At 38.0% G+C, this 18,165-nt stretch overlaps 2 pseudogenes; both read right to left on the bottom strand.

Annotated features, from left to right (window-relative positions):
* Nucleotides 1–11,978: 11,978 nt before the first annotated feature.
* Nucleotides 11,979–12,483, bottom strand: LOC119517284 (annotated as a pseudogene).
* Nucleotides 12,484–13,911: 1,428 nt separating this feature from the next.
* Nucleotides 13,912–14,974, bottom strand: LOC119517971 (annotated as a pseudogene).
* Nucleotides 14,975–18,165: the final 3,191 nt, after the last annotated feature.

Raw genomic sequence — 18,165 nt, 5'->3', positions numbered from 1 at the left:
CCCAGAATGTCCTCCAGATTCCTCTGTGGTCAGGCCAGCTTCGTTAAAAGAAACGTTGTTCCCTGAGGATTTGTTCATGGAGGTGTTATTGTATACTTGATCACAGTTCCCATGGCTACAGGCTCACAATCAGAAGGGAATGGGTATACATCAACATCACCCTGTAAAACAGAAATTTGACCTCCTTTATAGTCAAAGATGCAGCAGATGATCCTGCAAATGGCACAGAATGAATAGAGTTCAGAGGGTTCTGAATGACTTAGGAGAAAAGAACGTTAAAGAAGTAGTCCATGTGGAAGTATGGGTTCTACCCCTGGCTCAGCTTGGGGGCTTAACAGCTGCTAACAGCCCATAACAGTATTAGCCTTCACATCTGGAAGAAAGATAAAACTGAAATGTTGCAAACTGGTACCACTCAAGCCAAATCTAATCCAAAGTCCTCTTTTGTCTGATTTTAAGAGTATTTAATTTTTTTCTGAGACAACTTTTAAAAAATCAGGATATTCCACGTAAAAAAAAGTCAAATTTCCAGTGTCAAAGCCTTCTCACCAAAGACCACCAAAAACTTTATTTATAAATGAATAAAGTTGGGTTTACTGACTCGTTGCTATGAGGGAGGTCACACAATATGGGGAATCATAGTAAGAGGGTGTTGGAAATGACTTAATTTAGGATCTGGGCTTGTGTTAGGTGACTCTGGGAAGGGATTCAAGGAATGGGATTTTCATTGGGTATTGTAATTTTTATCTAAATGATGGGAGGAATGGAGTATAACTGAGGCTATAATTGATGAAGAAGCAGAGAATGCTTCTGATATTTATATTAGCCAAGATGAGGGATATTTGGTCATTTCTATGGTTTGGACAATGTTCTTGTTCTTGTCTGTGTTCAGACATGATTATAGAGTGGTTTTAATTTGTCTTGCTCTATAGCAGTCACAGAGTGGCCTTGTATGATGTGGACCTTGTCTGATAAATATTTACTCTTTATGTTCGTCGAGAGAAAAAGACAGTCTACTTGTGTCACATCAGCTCCTATCAACCCCAAGGCTTGGATGACAGCTACTGGCTGCCGGGGGTTACTTCCTCTTTCTCAGTCTCCCCTTTTCACCAAGGACAAATGAAGTCATGCCTTGGGACATTTTTTTTAATTCAATTTTTTATAGTAGTAACATATATATAACACAAATATTCCAATCTGACATTTTTAAGCCTACAGTTCAGTGGTGTTAATTACCATACCACCAACCATTACCAAAAATTTTTTTGTCACCCCATGCAAAAAATCTGTACCCATTAAGAAATAACTCTCCATTCACACCTACTCCTGGCCCCTGGTAAACCCTAATTAAATTTCCATCTTTATGAATTTGCCTATTCTAGATATTTCATATAAGTGGAATCAGACATTATTTGTCCTTGTGTGTTAGGCTTCTTTCACTTAGCATAATGTTTTCATTTCATCCATGTTGTAGATGTATCAGAACTTCATTCCTTTTTATGGCTGAATTTGTATCTCTTTGAAGAATCTATTCAAGTCTTTTCTTATTTTTAAATAGGGTTGTTTGTCTTTCTGTTGTTTAGTTTTAGGAATTCCTTATATTCTGGATATTAAACCCTTATCAGATATGATTTGCAACTATTGCCTCCTATTCTGTATGTTTTCTTTTCACTTTCTTGATAATGTCCATTGATACACAAAAGTTTTTAATTTTGACGAAATCCAATTTATCTATTTACTCTTTTGTTGCTCATGCTTTTGGTGTTTTATCTAAGAATATTGCCAAATCCAAGGTCTTGAAGATGTTCCCCTAACTTTTCCCTTAAAAAAACTTACTGTGGTCAAATACATGTTTTAGTTTCCTAGCTGCTAAAACAAATACCACACAAAAGTTTAGCTTAAACAGTGGGAATTTTTTGTTTCATGGCTTTGAAGCTAGGAGAAGTCCAAAATCAAGGTGTCAATCAAGGTGATGCTTTTTCCCAGAAGACTGTGGCATTCTGGGGCTGGCTGCCGACAATCCTTGGTCCTTGACTTTTCTGTCACATGTCAATGTACATGGCGGCCTCTCCTGGCTTCTCCTTTCTCTTCTGACTTCAGTTTCTGGCTGCTCCCTGTGGCTTTCTCTCTCTGTGACCTTCCTTATAAGGCCTTCAGTAATAGGATTAGACCCACCCTGATTTAGCTGGGCTACACTGTAATTGAAGTATTCTCATCAAAAGGTCCTATTTACAAGGGTTCATCCCAGAGGAATGAATTAAGCTTAACAACATGTTTTTCTGGGATACACATACCTCCAAGTCACCACATAGGGTAATGCTGGGAATGAGTTAGGAAGTTATTCCCTCTCTTCTATGTTTTGGAATAGTTTAAGAAGAATTGGTGTTAATTTTTCTTTAAATGTTTGGTAGAGTTTAACAGTGGAGCCATCAGTCCTGGACTTTTCTTCATTCAGAGGTTTTTTATTACCGATTCCATCTCTTTCCGTGTTTTAGGTCTATTGAAATTTTCTATTTTTTGTTGAATCAATTTTCGTAATTTGTGTGTTTCTGGGAATTTGTCCATTCATCTAGGTTATTATCTCATTTGTTGGCGTACTATTGTTAATACTATTCTCTTGTGCCAGTTTGGATGTATCATGTCCCCCAAAATGCCATGTCCTTTGATGCAATCTTGTGGGGCAGACATATTAGTGTTGATTAGTTGATTAGGTTGGAATCTTTGGATTAGGTTGTTTCCATGGAGGTGTGGTCCCGCCCATTCAGCATGGGTCTTGATTAGTTTACTGGGGCCCTATAAGAGCTCAGATAGAAGGAGCTTGCTGCTACAAGCCAAGAGAGACATTTTGGAGACAGCGATTGAAAGCAGACTTTTGCTGACACTTTGCTCCGGAGAAGCTAAGAGAGGACAAAACACCCCAAGAGCAACATTTTAAAGAATGCACAGGAGCAGAGAAAGGAGCTGGAACACAACACGGGATTAGCAGATGCCAGCCGCGTGCCTTCCCAGCTAACAGATTTTCCAGACACCATTGGCCTTCCTTCGGTGAAGATATACTTGTGTTGATGCCTTAATTTGGACATTTTCATGGGCTTCAGACTTAGCTTTGTAACCAGATAAACCCCCTTTATGAAAGCCAAGCCATTTCTGGTATTTTGCATAATGGCAGCATTAGCAAACCGGAACATCTCTTACAGTCCTTTTTATTTCTGTGAGGTGGTCGTTAGGGCCCCACTTTCATTCCTAATTTTAATATTTGTGTTCTCACCTTTTTTTTCCTTTGCCAGTCTGGCTAAATGTTTGTCAAATTTATTAATCTTTTTTAAGAAAACAACGTTTAGTTTTGTTGATTCTCTTTATTTTTCTGTGTTCTCTATTTCATTTATCTTTGCTCTGATCTTTACTAGTTCCTTTCCTCTGCTAACTATGGGTTTAGTTTGCTTATCGTTTTCTATTTCCTTCAGGTGTTAAGTTAGGTTATTGATTAGTGACCATTCTCTTTTTAATGTAGACATTTAGACCTATAATTTTTCCTCTGATCACTGCCTTTGCTGCATCCCAAAAGTTTTGTTTTCATTTTCATTCATTTCAAGATATTTTCTAATTTCCTTTATGATTTCTTCTTTGACCACTGGTTGTTTAAAAGTGTGTTGTTTAACTTGCACAATTTGTAAATTTTCCAGTTGTCCTTTGTTATTCATTTCTCACTTCATTCTGTTGTGGTCCAATAAGATAGTTTATATGGCTTCAATCTTTTTAAATTTATGAGGACTCGATTTGTGGGTAAGATATGGTCTACCCAGGAGAATAATCCCTGTAAGTTTGAGAATAATGTGTACTCGGCTATTGTTGAGTAGAGAGAGTGTTCTTTATAGGTGCAATTGGTTTATAGTGTTGTTTGATTCCTCTATGTCCTTATTGATCTTGTGTCTAGATGTTCTATCAATTAGTGAAAGTGGTGTACTGAAGTATCCAAATATTACTGTAGAACTACCTATTTCTCCCTTCAATTGTGTCCATTTTCACTTCATATACTTTGGGACTGTGTTGTTAGGTGCATATATGCTTATAGTTCTTATATCTTCTTGCTTAATTTAACCTTTTACCAATATATAGTGTCCTTATTTGTCTCTTGTAACTTTTTTGACTTAAAGCCTATTTTCTTCTGGCACTAATATATTCACCCTGGGCATCTTTTGGTTACTAATTGCATTGAATAACTTTTTCCATCCTTTAACTTTCAAATTCTTTGTGTCTTTTTATCTAAAGTAAGTCTCTTGTAAATGGTATATAGAAACATGGATCATGGTTTTTCATTCAAAATGTCAATCTCTGTCTTTTAATAGCAGAGTTTAATCCACTTACATTTAAGGTAATAACTGAAAAGGAAGGATTTAGTTCTCCCACTTAGCTATTTGTTTTCTGTATGTCTTGTATGTTTGTTCCTTAATTACTCCATTTCTAGCTTTTATGTATGTTTAGTTGCTTTTTTACCCCTTTCTTCTTTCCTTTTTTCCTATATTTTTTAGTTATTTTCTTAATGGTTATCTTTGTGTTTACAATTAAGATCTTCAACTAATAACAACCTAGTTTGAATAATACCAACTTAGTTTTGGTAGTATGCATATCTCTATTCCTATACTTCTCTGTCCCTCTCATTTTATAATGATATTGGCTCAGATTACATCTTTACACATTATATGCTCGGATCTTTTTTTTATTAAATTCAGTTTTATTGAAATACATTCACACACCATACAATCATCCATGGTACACAATCCACTGTCCACAGTATGATAACATAGTTATGCGTTCATCACCACAATCTATCTCTGAACATTTTCCTTACATCAGAAAGAACCAGAACAAGAATAAAAAATAAAAGTGAAAAAAGAACACCCAAATCATCCCCCTATCCCACCCCATTTGTCCTTTAGTTTTTATCCCCATTTTTCTACTCATCCATACACTAGATAAAGGGGGTGTGATCCACAAGGTCTTCACAATCACACTGTCACCCCTTGTAATCTACGTTATTATATAATTGTCTTCAGGAGTCCAGACTGCTAGGTTGGAGTTTAGTAGTTTCAGGTATTTACTTCTAGCTATTCCAATACATTTAAAACCTAAGAGATGTTACCTATATAGTGCATAAGAATGTCCACCAGAGTGACCTCTCGACTCCATTTGAAATCTCTCAGCCACTGAAACTATTTCGTCTCATTTTGCATCCCCCTTTTGGTCAAGAAGATACTCTCAGTCCCACGATGCCGGGTCCACATTCCTCCCCGGGAGTCATATTCTGCATTGCCAGGGAGATTTACAACCCTGGGAGTTGGGTCCCACGTAGGGGGGAGGGCAGCAAGTTCACCTGTCGAGATGGCTCAGTTAGAGAGAGAGAGGGCCACATCTGAATATGCTTGGATTTTTAATTATTGTTTTACACATTTGTTTTTTAAGTCATATGGTGGGTAAAAAAGCAGTTATAAATCAAAAGTACAAGAATAAAGAATTTTATATTTACCTGTATAGTACCTGTAGTACCTTTACTGATGTTCTTTATTTCTTCTTATGGCTTCAAGTTAGTGTCTAGTATCCTTTTATTTCAGCCTTGAAGTACTCCTTTTAGCATTTCTTGTAAGCTGATCTTTTGGTAATGAACTCCTTCAGGTTTAGCTTATCTACAAATGTCTTAAGTTCTCCTTTGTCTTTAGGATAATTTTACTGGATATAGAATTCTTGATCAACAGTTTTTTTCTTTAAGGACTTTAAATATGTCATCATCCCACTGCCTTCTGGCCTCCATGATTTCTGATGAGAAAGCCGATGATAATCTTATTGAGGATTCCTCATACGTGACAAGTCACTTCTCTCTTGCTATTTTAAAAATTGTCTTTGGATTTTGTTAATTTCACTATAATATCTCTCAGTGTGGGTCTCTTTTTAATTTATCGTACTTCGTGTTCCTTCAGTTTCGTGGAGGTGTATATTAATGTCTTTCATCAGTTTAGCCATTATGTTTTCAAACACTTTCTCTCTTTTTCCTTCTGGTACAAGAGATTTATACGTTGGTACACTTGATGCTGTCACACAGGCCCCTCAGGTTCTGCTATTTTTCTTCATTCTTCTTTCTTTCTGCTGTTCCCACTAGATAATTTCAATTGTGCTGTCTTCAAGTTCACTGATCCTTTCTTTTGCTTGCTCATGTCTGCTGCTGAATCCTTTAGTGATTTTTTTATTTCAATTATTGTACTTTTCAAGTCCAAAATCTTGGTTTGATTCCTTTTAATACTTTCTGTCTTTGTTATTTTGTTTCTATAACATTTTCCTAATTTCCTCTAGTTCTTTGTCCATATTACTGTTTTAGTATCCTAGGCTACTAAAAGCAGGTACCAAATGGGTTGGCTTGAACAATGGGAATTTATTAGCTTACAGTTTGAAGCCAGGAAAGGGTCTAAATCAATGTATCATCAAGGTGCTGTTTTCTTCCTGAAGAACAGATGTCAGCAATCCTTTGCCCCTCTGCCACTTGGCAAGGCTTGTGGTGACAACTGCTGGTCTTCCACTTCTCTTCTGGGTTTTACGGCTTTCATTTTTTCCTTCTGTGGCTTTCTCCCTCTCTCTCTCTGTATTCATTCCATTTATAAGGACCCTAGGAGTAGGATTAAGACCATCCTGAATGAGGTGGGTCATACCTCAACTGAATTAGCCTCATCAAAGGGTCCTACTTACAATGGGTTTACACCCACAGGGATGGATTAACTTTAAGAAAATGTTTTTCTGGGGTACATACAACTTCAAACTACATTTACTCATTGGACATATTTAAGACAGTTGATTAACATCTTTGACTAATACTGCCAATGCATGAATATCCCCAGGGATGGCTTCTGTCAAGTTTTTTGTTTTTGTTTTTGTTTTTTTTTTCCCTGAAAGCAGGCCATACTTTTCTGTTTCTTTGCACATTTTGTAAATTTTTTTTTTTTTTTATAACTTGGACTTCTGAGTATTGCATTGTTGTAACTCTGGAAATCTAATTCTTCCTCTCCTCTGGGATTGATTTTTTTTTCCTTAATGAGGGCTGAAGCTGTCAGATTGTGACCTTTCCACCCTATTTTTGCCCCCAAATGGGGAAAGGAAAAAGAAAAAGAAAAAAAAGAAAAAAAGAGATACTCCTCTGCCTCTTTTGCCTGAGAGGCATTGAAACAATGGTCACTCTCCATGCTGGCCCCCCAGCGATCAAAAGCAGTTGATCAGAAGCTGTGATCAGCAGTCAGATCACACTTTCCAGGGTTTTGGAGGTCCCACCATGGCACCAGCAAGCCACATCAGAAGCCTGGTCTGCACTCCCCACAGCTTTCTGCCATGAAGTTGGTGGATGGGGGGTGTAGCCACTACACAGAAGGTGAAACTAACAAATATTTACCTTAATTTACCAGCCCCTTCATTATGCTCTTCCATGGATGTCGCAAGTGTTCAGAATTTTAAAATAGTTGATTCAGTTTCTACTACTTTAACAGTTGTTTTGGTGGAGGGATCAATTCCCAGCACTCCTATTCTACCATCTTCCCATAATTCTCCTCCCTTATGCTTTCTCCTAAGAGTTTTATGGTTTTAGCGCCTACATTTAGGCCATTAACCCATTTGGAATTAATTTTTTTGTATGTTGTGATGTAGGGGTCCATACTTATTTATTCTGCATGTGGACATCGAGTTTTCCCAGACCATTTGTTGAAGAGACTATTTTATCCCCGTTGCATATACATGCCCCCCCCCTTGTCAAAAATTAATGGGCTGCAAGTATGTGGGCTTATTTTTGTACTCTCAATTCTATTCCATTTATCTATATTTCCATCCTTATGCCAGTGTTTTGATTACTGTAGCTTCATAGTAAGTTTTAAAATCAGAAAGTCTGTGTCCTCCAGCTTTTTTCTTCTTTTTCAAGATTGTTTTGGCTATTTGGGGTCCCTTGCAATTCTGTATGAATTTGAGGACTGGCTTTTCCATTTCTGCAAAAAAAAAAAAAAAAGGCTTCTGGAATTTTGATTGGGATTTCACCGAATCTGTAGATTGCTTAGCAATATTAAGTCTTCCAATCCATGAATACAGATTTCTTGCCTTTTATTTAGGCATTCCTTAATTTCTTTTAGCAGTGTTTTATAATTTTCAGTGGATATTTTATTCTTCTAGATGCTATTGTAAGTAGAATTGTTTTCTTAATTTCCTTCCCAGCCTTTTCATTACTGGTGTATAGAAACACAACTAGTTTTTGAGTGTTACTCTTGTACCCTGCTCCTTGGCTCTATTTGTTTATTAGCTCTACCAGTTTTCTTGTGGATTCTTTTGGATTTTCAGGTCTCAGGACTTTAATCTATTATCCATCTTCACACCATTGTCCAATATTTTGCCCATCAGGAGATAGTCCAGAGAATGTGGTTTACAGTTGAACTAAGGTTAGCTCTCCTCTTTTTTGTTGCAGGTTGAATTTGCAAATCTTCTGACATTTCATTGGTTGCATGAACAATAGCACAGTATCATGTATCAGCCAACTGCATCACAGGAAATTACCAGAAAAAAAATGGTTATTAATCCTTATAATAGGCCCTGAACACAGAGTCATAGATTGCCAAACCCAGGTACTGAAACATATCCCAAAGTCTAGCTTTGTCTCTTTTAGAGATCCACATGACTTTTTTCTTTTAGTATAGTCACAGATATTCTGTTGTATTTATATAGGCACAGCAAGAAGTGTTTGCGAAAGCATAAATTTCCCCTTGCAAATTAATTGAAATTAAAGTTATTGAAATTTATTGAACTTAAATTGAAATTTTTTGTTGGACTTCTGAGTAGAGGTTTTGTCATTTAGTATGTCTGCTGGGCTCAGGGTCACATTTTGAATTATCTCCTCCGGTAGTCCTGTCCTACTCTGGGAAGTTTAGCTTGGAAGTATGCATGATAAGGGAGTCACAGTTATCCCTCCTGTGAGTTTTCCTGAGTAGTCTATTCTTGCCTCGCTTTAGAGATTTCTGGGTGTCATTCTTAGGAAAAGATGATCCACTAGAGGAGTGGTAATTTTAGATATCTGAAAGACTCTAACATTTCCCTGAATACACAAAATGAGTTACTATGCAGCTGGCAAGTGTAAACCTAATGTCTGCATAAAAAGTAGGTTTCTAGCAGAGCAGAGTCTGCATTGGGAGTATAAGCATCATTTATCACAATCGGAGTAGCCAATTTGGGGATTTTTAAGGTGGGCCAATTCCTTAAGTGAAGTTGCACAATTCCTGAAAAGTGAGTGTCTCTGAAGAGAACAAACTGACTATCGTAGCAAGGATAGCCCCAACATTACTTCTCATTCCTGATGGGCTAGGTTTTACTGATAGAGTTATCATGACCTCAGCAGAAGTATTTTTTTTTCAGGTCCAATTTTTACAAGACCGAGTTTGGGATTAATTACGTGAGGAAAATTTAAGTACCAGAAAGGACCTATAGAAGGAAAGTTGCCCTTTGAAGTGTTTAAAGCTATTAAATTTTTGTTAGCAGGATTAGGTTGGGAACAACAGATCCAGCAATTGGTTAAATTCAGAGCAATTGGGGGAAAAAAGCAAGATTTTTTTTTTTTTTTTTTTGAGTAGCAAAAGAAGATCATAGGGAATCAAAAGTACAGAATGGATATTTAAAAAAGATCATATTAAGAAAAGTCTTAGTCTCTTAATACCCTTAAAGAAGGTATTAAGATAATAACAGTCAAGATCAGTAGTAGAGCAAAGGGTATGATAAAGGGTACAGAAGAAACAAAAAATTAATCTTGTTCCATTTTCTGGGACAGAAAGTTTCCACTTTTGCAGTTCACAGCTTGTTCTATCACCTTGAATGGAAGCTTTCTGTAGTCAGCAGCTTCTGGAGAATTCCTAGGAATCCTGAGTTTGATGTCTCCCAATGGAATAGACAAAAAGTAATCAGGAGAAAGTGATGTATGTCTTTTTCATTGGGAAACATGAATCCAAGTAGCAACACTTTTGAGTTTTATTGTTGTATCAATTATCTCTGAAGGTCCTTTTCATCAAGGAGCAAGAGTAGTTTTTTTCTGGTTCTTTTCCAGAAGACCAAATCTCCAGGATTGAGATAATGCAAAGGCTGTTCAGGTGGATGCTTTGAAAATGCAGTTTGCATCTATGGGTGAAAAATGGGGAGGCATTATAGGCATTTCCTGAAGTAACTAATCATGCAGGTGTTTAATTGGGCCAAGTCTAGGACTGGAAGCAATTCCATAATTCCCCAACTCATGGGTATTAACTAGGAAGGAGATAACATGTGAGTCCTGGCAGGAAGTGATCTCATTGGGTTTCTGAGAGCTTTGTCAATTATGAGTTTTCAAATATCTTTAGTTCTCTTTATTTTTTCTCAAGCTATATAAAGTTTTGTTTCATTTTAAATTATGGTACCAGTGACATAGGTGTTCCTGTTGCTAGAGAAATAAGTTGTGATACTCCAAGTTGGGAATAAAAAAATCAAGTAATTCTCCCCCCACTGTTACACCTGTAGCTCTCCGGCAAGAAAACGCCTCAATCCTCCCTGAGAATAAACAATAAAACCCAGAACACACTCAGCCCATTTGGAGCTGTTCATGGGGCCTCGAGGCTTTGGTTCTTGTCCATGATCTACTAATAGCCTTGCTGGGATTGTCAAGGCAGGGCATGCACTAGAAATATCCTTGGCAATACCCGTACGGTTACCCCACCAATGTTGGTTCAGTATTTTGTCCATTTATATCTGCTATTGTGGGTGATATCAAGAGGCATTTTTTGCTAAATTTGATTATGGCTCTCTCCTTAGATAATACCAAAACATCTAAAAGTTCTTCTGATTTGCTGTCCATTTTATAGAGATTCCTGTAGATGTCAGTGTTGAGTGTTTTCTGTCAATAGTTACTGCGTGGAGAATCATTACTTTTAGTAGAGACCATAGAACTAAATTAAAGAAAGTCTTCACACATGATTGCTAACATTGCTATAGCTCTTAGACAAGGTGGATATGCCTTGACTTCTAGATCTAGCAAAACACTGAAATAAGCAGTAGGCCTCTGATGAGCCTCATGTAACTGAGCCAGTGCTTATTTTGTCTTTTCAGGAACAAACAGGGAAAAGGCCTTGTGAGTCCTGGAAACAGATCTTTTTGTAGATAGTTATCATACCAGTATTTGTGCTTAAACTTGAATATGTTTTTTTTTGCTACTTGAAAACTATACAATCATTGACAGATATTTATATGAACACATTTTAATCATGTGTAATTAACCTAGGATGATAAACTCTATTTTCAATTTATTGGTTTTTTTCTGGTTAATTTTTTCATACTTTATTCCCTGCATAAATAGGTTAAGATAGTAGAATTTTCCCAAGTACTGATTTATAGATAATGTGAATCAGCAGCAAACAAAATAGTCAGTTTCACAGATAGTAACATTCAGTGATCCCTTTAAATGCAATTTCAATCCTTATTTTAAGCTAAGTGCAATAGTAATTTAATACAACATACCTAAATACACACACAACCTGTAACTACCAGTGGTTTCCATGGCCATATACGGTTTTAGTCAAGTACACATTTCCACAATGAACAAGTAGTAACAAATATGTTAAAAAAAAAAAAAAACAAAACTACCCCCCAAAAAGACACATAACACACAAATACTCCATCATCTAGATAGTAAAAAATCAGAAGGAATTACATGAATTGCAAAGTACTTTAACTTACCTATGGTCATTAAAACCAGACCAATAAGTAATTCAATTATGGCAATACAAAGGCACGCAATTAAAGGCTTAAATACTCTAAAATAGAAGACATGAAAATTAAGGCTGAAAACTGAGTGCTTCTCCAATGTTCATTTTCATGGGACCTTACTCTAGGAAATATGCAGTTATTAAATGTAGTTGCCCCAGAACATAAGGAAGCTTCAGAAAGTACAAAAAGTATCAAGATCCATAAGTTGCTCCATCAAATGCTTTCCTAGCTCATTTCAATTCTTCATTCATAGTAAGTCTTTAACCCTAGCAAATTTCCTTGGGTCCTTTCTAATCAAGAAGATGATATCAAGAAGAAGACCTTGTCTTCCAATTGACATTGCCTTGTGAGTCATTTCAGTGATGAACTCTATGACAATGTGTTCAAGAATATCCACTGACTCTATATAAGGATTCTGGTCATCCCCAAATCCATACATCATACACCATAATTCTTTAGAAAAAAGTATCTTCCTTTACCCTGTCCACCTTCTGCACCTCCTCCAATGTCTTCATTTTCTTCCTCAAATGAGGGGTCTTTTCCCTCATCTGCTGTCCCACTAGCCAGTCAACCTATAGGTTTTAATTTATTAGTTTTTTTTTTTAATTATGACTTTACTAAATAAAAGAACTGTGATAACAGTTCTGAATTAAATTTTGAAGAATTCCAGACAAACCTAATTATTCCTATTGTCATTCCTGTTACAGAGAGAAGGAGGTGATCTTTGTGTTACCTAATGGCTGTTTTAGGAAACCCAAAGATAGTTCAGGCCTAAAAGATATCTTAATGGTTTTATTAGCCTAAATTTGAAGGCCTGAATTTAGGGAAGGCAAAATCTATGTAAAATAATTGTAGAGTCACACCAATTGGATTGGCTGCCATTAAACAAACAAACTACAAATGCTGGAGAGGAAGTGGAGAAATTGGAACTCTTATTCATTGTTGGCGGGACTGTATAATGATACAGCCACTCTGGAAGACAGTCTGGCAGTTCCTTAGAAAACTAGATACAGAGTTACCCTTCAATCCAGCAATTGCACTTCTTGGTATATACCCGGAAGATATGAAAGCAGTGACACGAACAGATATCTGCACGCCAATGTTCATAGCAGCAATATTCACAATTGCCAAGAGATGGAAACAACCCAAATGTCCTTCAACAGATGAGTGAATAAACAAAATGTGGTATATACACACGATGGAATACCACACAGCAGTAAGAAGGAACGATGTCGTGAAACATATGACGACATGGATGAACCTTGAAGACATAATGCTAAGTGAAATAAGCCAGGCACAAAAAGAGAAATATTGTATGTTACCACTAATGTGAACACTGTGAAAAATGTAAAATAAATGATTTATATTGTAGAATGTAGGGGACCTAGCAATAGACAGCAAATAGTGAAGGGAGAATGATAATCTAATAAGAACAGATGAGTCATGGAGAGTAAACTTAGTGTTATGGGAATGCTCAAGACTAACTTTGGCTTGTTAATTTCTGGGGGGGGGGGGTATGGGAGGAACAAGTTCACAGAAATGTAGTTACTTTAGATTATTTGTTTTTCTTATTCCTTTGCTGGGTTATAGTCTATTTATTTTCTTGTGGTAAGGTAGGAGCATGTTGGAAGCAATGTAGTTATTTTAGGTTATTTGTTTTTTCTTATTCCTTTGTTTTGGTTTTGTTTGAAATGTTTTTTTTTTAATTGCTTGTTTTTTTATTTTTTGATAAAGTTAAAAAAACAATGAATGAGTGTAAAAAAAAGTAAATGAACAATGAGGGGAGGAGGGTAATGGAATGTTTTGGACGTTTTTTTTTTTTTTAAAGGAAAAAGATCTATTTATTTGTTGTGATTTGATGCACAGATGAAAAACTTAACACACAATAACAGAAGTTGGTCATTAATAGATCATGTCCTAGTCTTTCAGCGCTTTTGGAAGCAGATGACTTCAGCTTTCCCAAGACTGGGCTTCTAGCTCTTTTGACACTGCAACGTCAATGATGCATTAAGTCCAGAATCAGTTAAAAAAGACTGCGTCAAATTCCTTTTCTCTTAGTTCATCATTTTTTCACTGTCTCTTGGTCCCAGGTTTATCTGAATGATTACCTTTTGACCTTCTCTGCTATTGCTCGTTGGGGTGTTCTCGATTGTCCCCTTGTTTTGTGACCTGGTTCGGAGAAGGAGCTTGGGAAGGATGTGCCACCGTGGGGACGTTGTGGGTTACCGGGATGCCTCCGGGGGTGATCCCTTCCATGGCCGCAGGGAGGCCTCCCAGAGCCAAGTCCACGATGCCTGGGGGGGGGTATCTGTATGTGGCACCATTGAGCTCTGGATGAATTGCTTGCTGATCTATTACTGACCAAGGAGCTGTGGTAACAAAGAATTCCTTAAGCTTTCCGGGATGCATCCTGTGATTGCTCGGCAGATCTCAGTAGTAGCTCTAGTGATGCTTGCTCACTATACCAAGCAGTGTGGGGTGTACAGATTAGATTCGGTGCATCTTTCAATGGGCCCTGCGCAAAGGTAAAAGGCTCCAATTCGTGCACATAGAGAGCTGCCCCTCGGATCCTTCCTTCCTTGAGGACTTGAGCTACGGCTCTCTCATCCACCAGTCCACCGCAGGCCACGTTCAGTAGGAATGCCCCTTGCCTCATCTGCTTGATAGTCAAGTCATTGAAGAGGTGGTGGTTATGTTCATTGAGATTACAGTGCAAGGAGATGCAGTCGCTCTGGTACAGCAAGTCCTGCAGCGTGTAGATCCTCCGCGGGTATAGGTTGAGGATATTGCAGATGGTGGAATCTGCAGTCTCTTCTACCGCTGCTGATGGGACGTTGCACACCGCCTTGATGTCCACGTTATCGTAGCCGCTGCCTATCCTCACGGTCACTCTCAAGGCCTTGAACTTCGTCAGGTCTTCCCTGGTGAGGGTGATGGTGTGGTACATCACGGCGCAGACGGCTTCGTTTAAAACCTTCTCGTGGATCTCCCGCGTGGCCTGCGCGTCACAGACGGCCGCGGAGGCGAGGTCCTTCAGGGTGGGCATCTCCACGGTGCAGTCTCTGCGGTGGAGCAGCGCCACCAGGGGCCGGGGGTGCAGGGGGCCGCTCATGCCCTGGGGGCGGATACCTCCGCAAATTCTGTCCAATCGCTGTCGCTTGACTTTGTGCTTGTCCACAAGGGCCATTCTTCATAGGACTTTGCAAGTCTCTGATTCAAAAGGCAAAGCGGTCCTCTAAGAGCTTAAGGGAACTCCGAGGAGTCTGCGTGCATTATACCACTACGAACCCTTTTCAACAAGCATATGATCCTTCTGGAAGCATCAGGATGGCCAGCAATTTTTTTTCCCAATATATGTCTGTCCACAAACTCTATAGTTCACACGAAGAGTTGTCCGTCTTTTTAAGGGAATACAGCTTCATTGGTTCAAAGCCATTTAAGGCGACGAAATCCTCGTCCCGGGCCGCCGGCGTCCACGGCGAAGGGCGCCCACCCGGGAGGCAGCGGCGGCTGCGCGGCGCCCCCCTCAGCGCGGCGTGGCTGCCGGCTCGGTCCCGCGCTCCTCCGGCCGCCGCCGGCTCCTCCGGGCCGCTCCCTAGCCACCTTAAAATGACACACTGGATGTTCTTTTTTATTCTGATTTTTATTTTATGTTTTGGAGTAATGAAAATGTTCAAAGGTAGATTGTGGTGATCAATGCACGACTATGAACAACTGTACACTTTGAAGGACTGTATGTTATGTGAATATATCTCAATTAAATTGCATTAAAAATAAAATAATTGTAGAGGAGACAGGATACGACCAATACATATTTAAAGAAAAGAGATTTTTATAGGCAACATTGTAAAAACACATAGCAAGAAACAACAGGTTTTCAAGTAGAGAATCTTTTCAAAAATTATTTAAGATGGCAATCCTACTTAAAGCAATTTACAGATTCAATGCAATTTCTATCAAAACCACAACAGTGGGGGCGGGGGTGTATGGGAACTTTGTGCTTTCTGCACGATTTTCCATAAACTTACAAATATACATATATATATATATCAGTGGTTGCCAGAGATTCATGAGGAAGGGAGGAGGGATGAAAAGGTGACACACAGGGCATTTTTAGGGCTAAACTATTCTGTCTGAAACCATAATGGTGGATACATGACGTTAAGCATTTGTCAAAACCCACAGAACTGCACACAAAGAGTGACCCCCTAATGTAAACTATGGACTTTAGTTAATAATAATGTATCCATATCAGTCCATCAGTTGTAACAAATGTACCACTGTAATGTAAAATGTTAATAATAGGAGAAACTGTGTGTTTGTAGGGGTAGGAATATGAGAACTCTCTGTACTTTCTGTACACTTTTTCTGTAAACATGAAACTGCTTTAAAACATAAAACAAGAATCACAACATCCTTCTTTGCAAAAATGGAAAAGCCAATGATCAAATTCACATGGAAGACTAAGGGGCCCTGAATAGCCAAAGCCATCTTGAAAAAGAAGAAGTCAGAGGATTCACACTTCCCGCTGTTAAAACTTATTACAAAGCTACAGAAATCAAAACAGCGTGTTACTGGCACAAAGAAAGACACATACGCCAATACAATAGAACTGAGAGTTCAGAAATAAACCCACACATCTATAGCTAACTAATTTTTTTAATTCAGTTTTATTGAGTCATATTCACATACCATGCAGTCATCCATGGTGTACAATCAGCTGTTCACAGTACCATCATATAGCTGTGCATTCTTCACCCCAATCTATTTTTGAACATTTTCCTTAACACCAGAAAGAATCAGAATGAGAATAAAAAGTGAAAATAAAAAAGAACACCCAAATCACACACACCCCCATCCAACCCTATTTTTCATTTAGGTTTTGTCCCCATTTTTCTACTCATCCATTCATACACTGGATAAAGGGAGTGCGATCCACAAGGTTTTCACAATTGTACCATCACCCTTATAAGCAACATTATTTTACAATCATCCTCAAGAGTCAAGACTACTGGGTTGGAGTTTGATAGTTTCAGGCATTTACTTCTAGCTATTCCAATGTATTAAAACCTAAAAAGTATTATCTATATAGCACGTAAGAATGTCCACCAGAATGACCTCTTAACTCCATTTGAAATCTCTCAGCCACTGAATCTTTATTTCGTTTCATTTCACATCCCCCTTTTGGTCAAAAAGATGTTCTCAATCCCATGATGCTGGGTCCAGATTCATCCCCAGGAGTCATATTCCACGTTGCCAAGGAGATTTACATCCCTGGAAGTCGGGTCCCACGTAGTGGGGAGGGCAGTGAGAGCATCTGCCAAGGTGGCTTAGTTAGAGAGGCCCACATCTGAGCAACAAAGACGCACTCGGGGGGAGACTCTTAGGCACAATTGTAAGCAGGTTTAGTATGGCTAACTAATTTTTGACAAGGGTGCCAGTTCACTCAGGGGGGAAAGAATAGTTCTTCAACAAATGGTGCTGGGAAAACTGGATATTCACGTGCAAAAGAATGAATTTGGACCCCCTACCTCACACCATATAAAAAAATTAACTGAAAATGGATCAAAGACCTATATATAAGAACTAAAACTGTTATTTCAGGATATTTGTTTTTCCCATTGCTTTGTTTTGTTTGGTTTGGAAATGTTTTTTTATTTGATAAATAAAGTTAATTTTTTTAAAAAAGAGCTAAAACTATAAAATTCATAGAAGAAAGCATAGGGAAACATCTTCAGGACCTTGTATGAGGCAATGAATCCGAGACTTTACACTAAAACCATGATCCACAAAAGAAAAATAGATAAATTGGACTTCATCAAAATTAAAAACTCTGGCGCATCAACGTTCATTATCATGAACATGAAAAGACAACCTATAGAATGGGAGAAAATATTTGGAGACCATATATCCAATCAGGGCTTAATATACAGAATATATAAAGAAATCCTACAACTCAACAACAAAAGAAAAATAACCCAATTAAACATGGGCAAAAGACTTGAACAGACATTTCTCCAAAGAAGATATACAAATGGCCAATAAGCACATGAAAAGATTCTAAACATCACTAGCCATTAGGGAAGTGAAAACCACAGTGAGATACTACTTCACACTCACCAGAATGGCTATTATTAAAAGACATGGAAAATAACAAGTGTTGGCAAGGAGGTGGAGAAATAAGAACACCCCTGCATTGTTGGTGGAAATGTAAAACGGTGCAGCCACACTGGAAAACAGTTTGGGAATTCCTCAAAACGTTAAACATAAACTACCATATGACCTGGCAATCCCACTTTTGGGTATATACACCCAAACTAATTGAAAGCCAGACTCAAACAGGTATTTGCACATTGATGTTTCATAGCAGCACTATTC

This window comes from Choloepus didactylus, chromosome 21, assembly GCF_015220235.1.
Source record: "Choloepus didactylus isolate mChoDid1 chromosome 21, mChoDid1.pri, whole genome shotgun sequence".
Classification (NCBI taxonomy): Eukaryota; Metazoa; Chordata; class Mammalia; order Pilosa; family Megalonychidae; genus Choloepus; species Choloepus didactylus.
The sequence above is the reverse complement of the archived record's forward strand: the minus strand, read 5'-3'. Positions and strand labels throughout refer to the sequence as shown.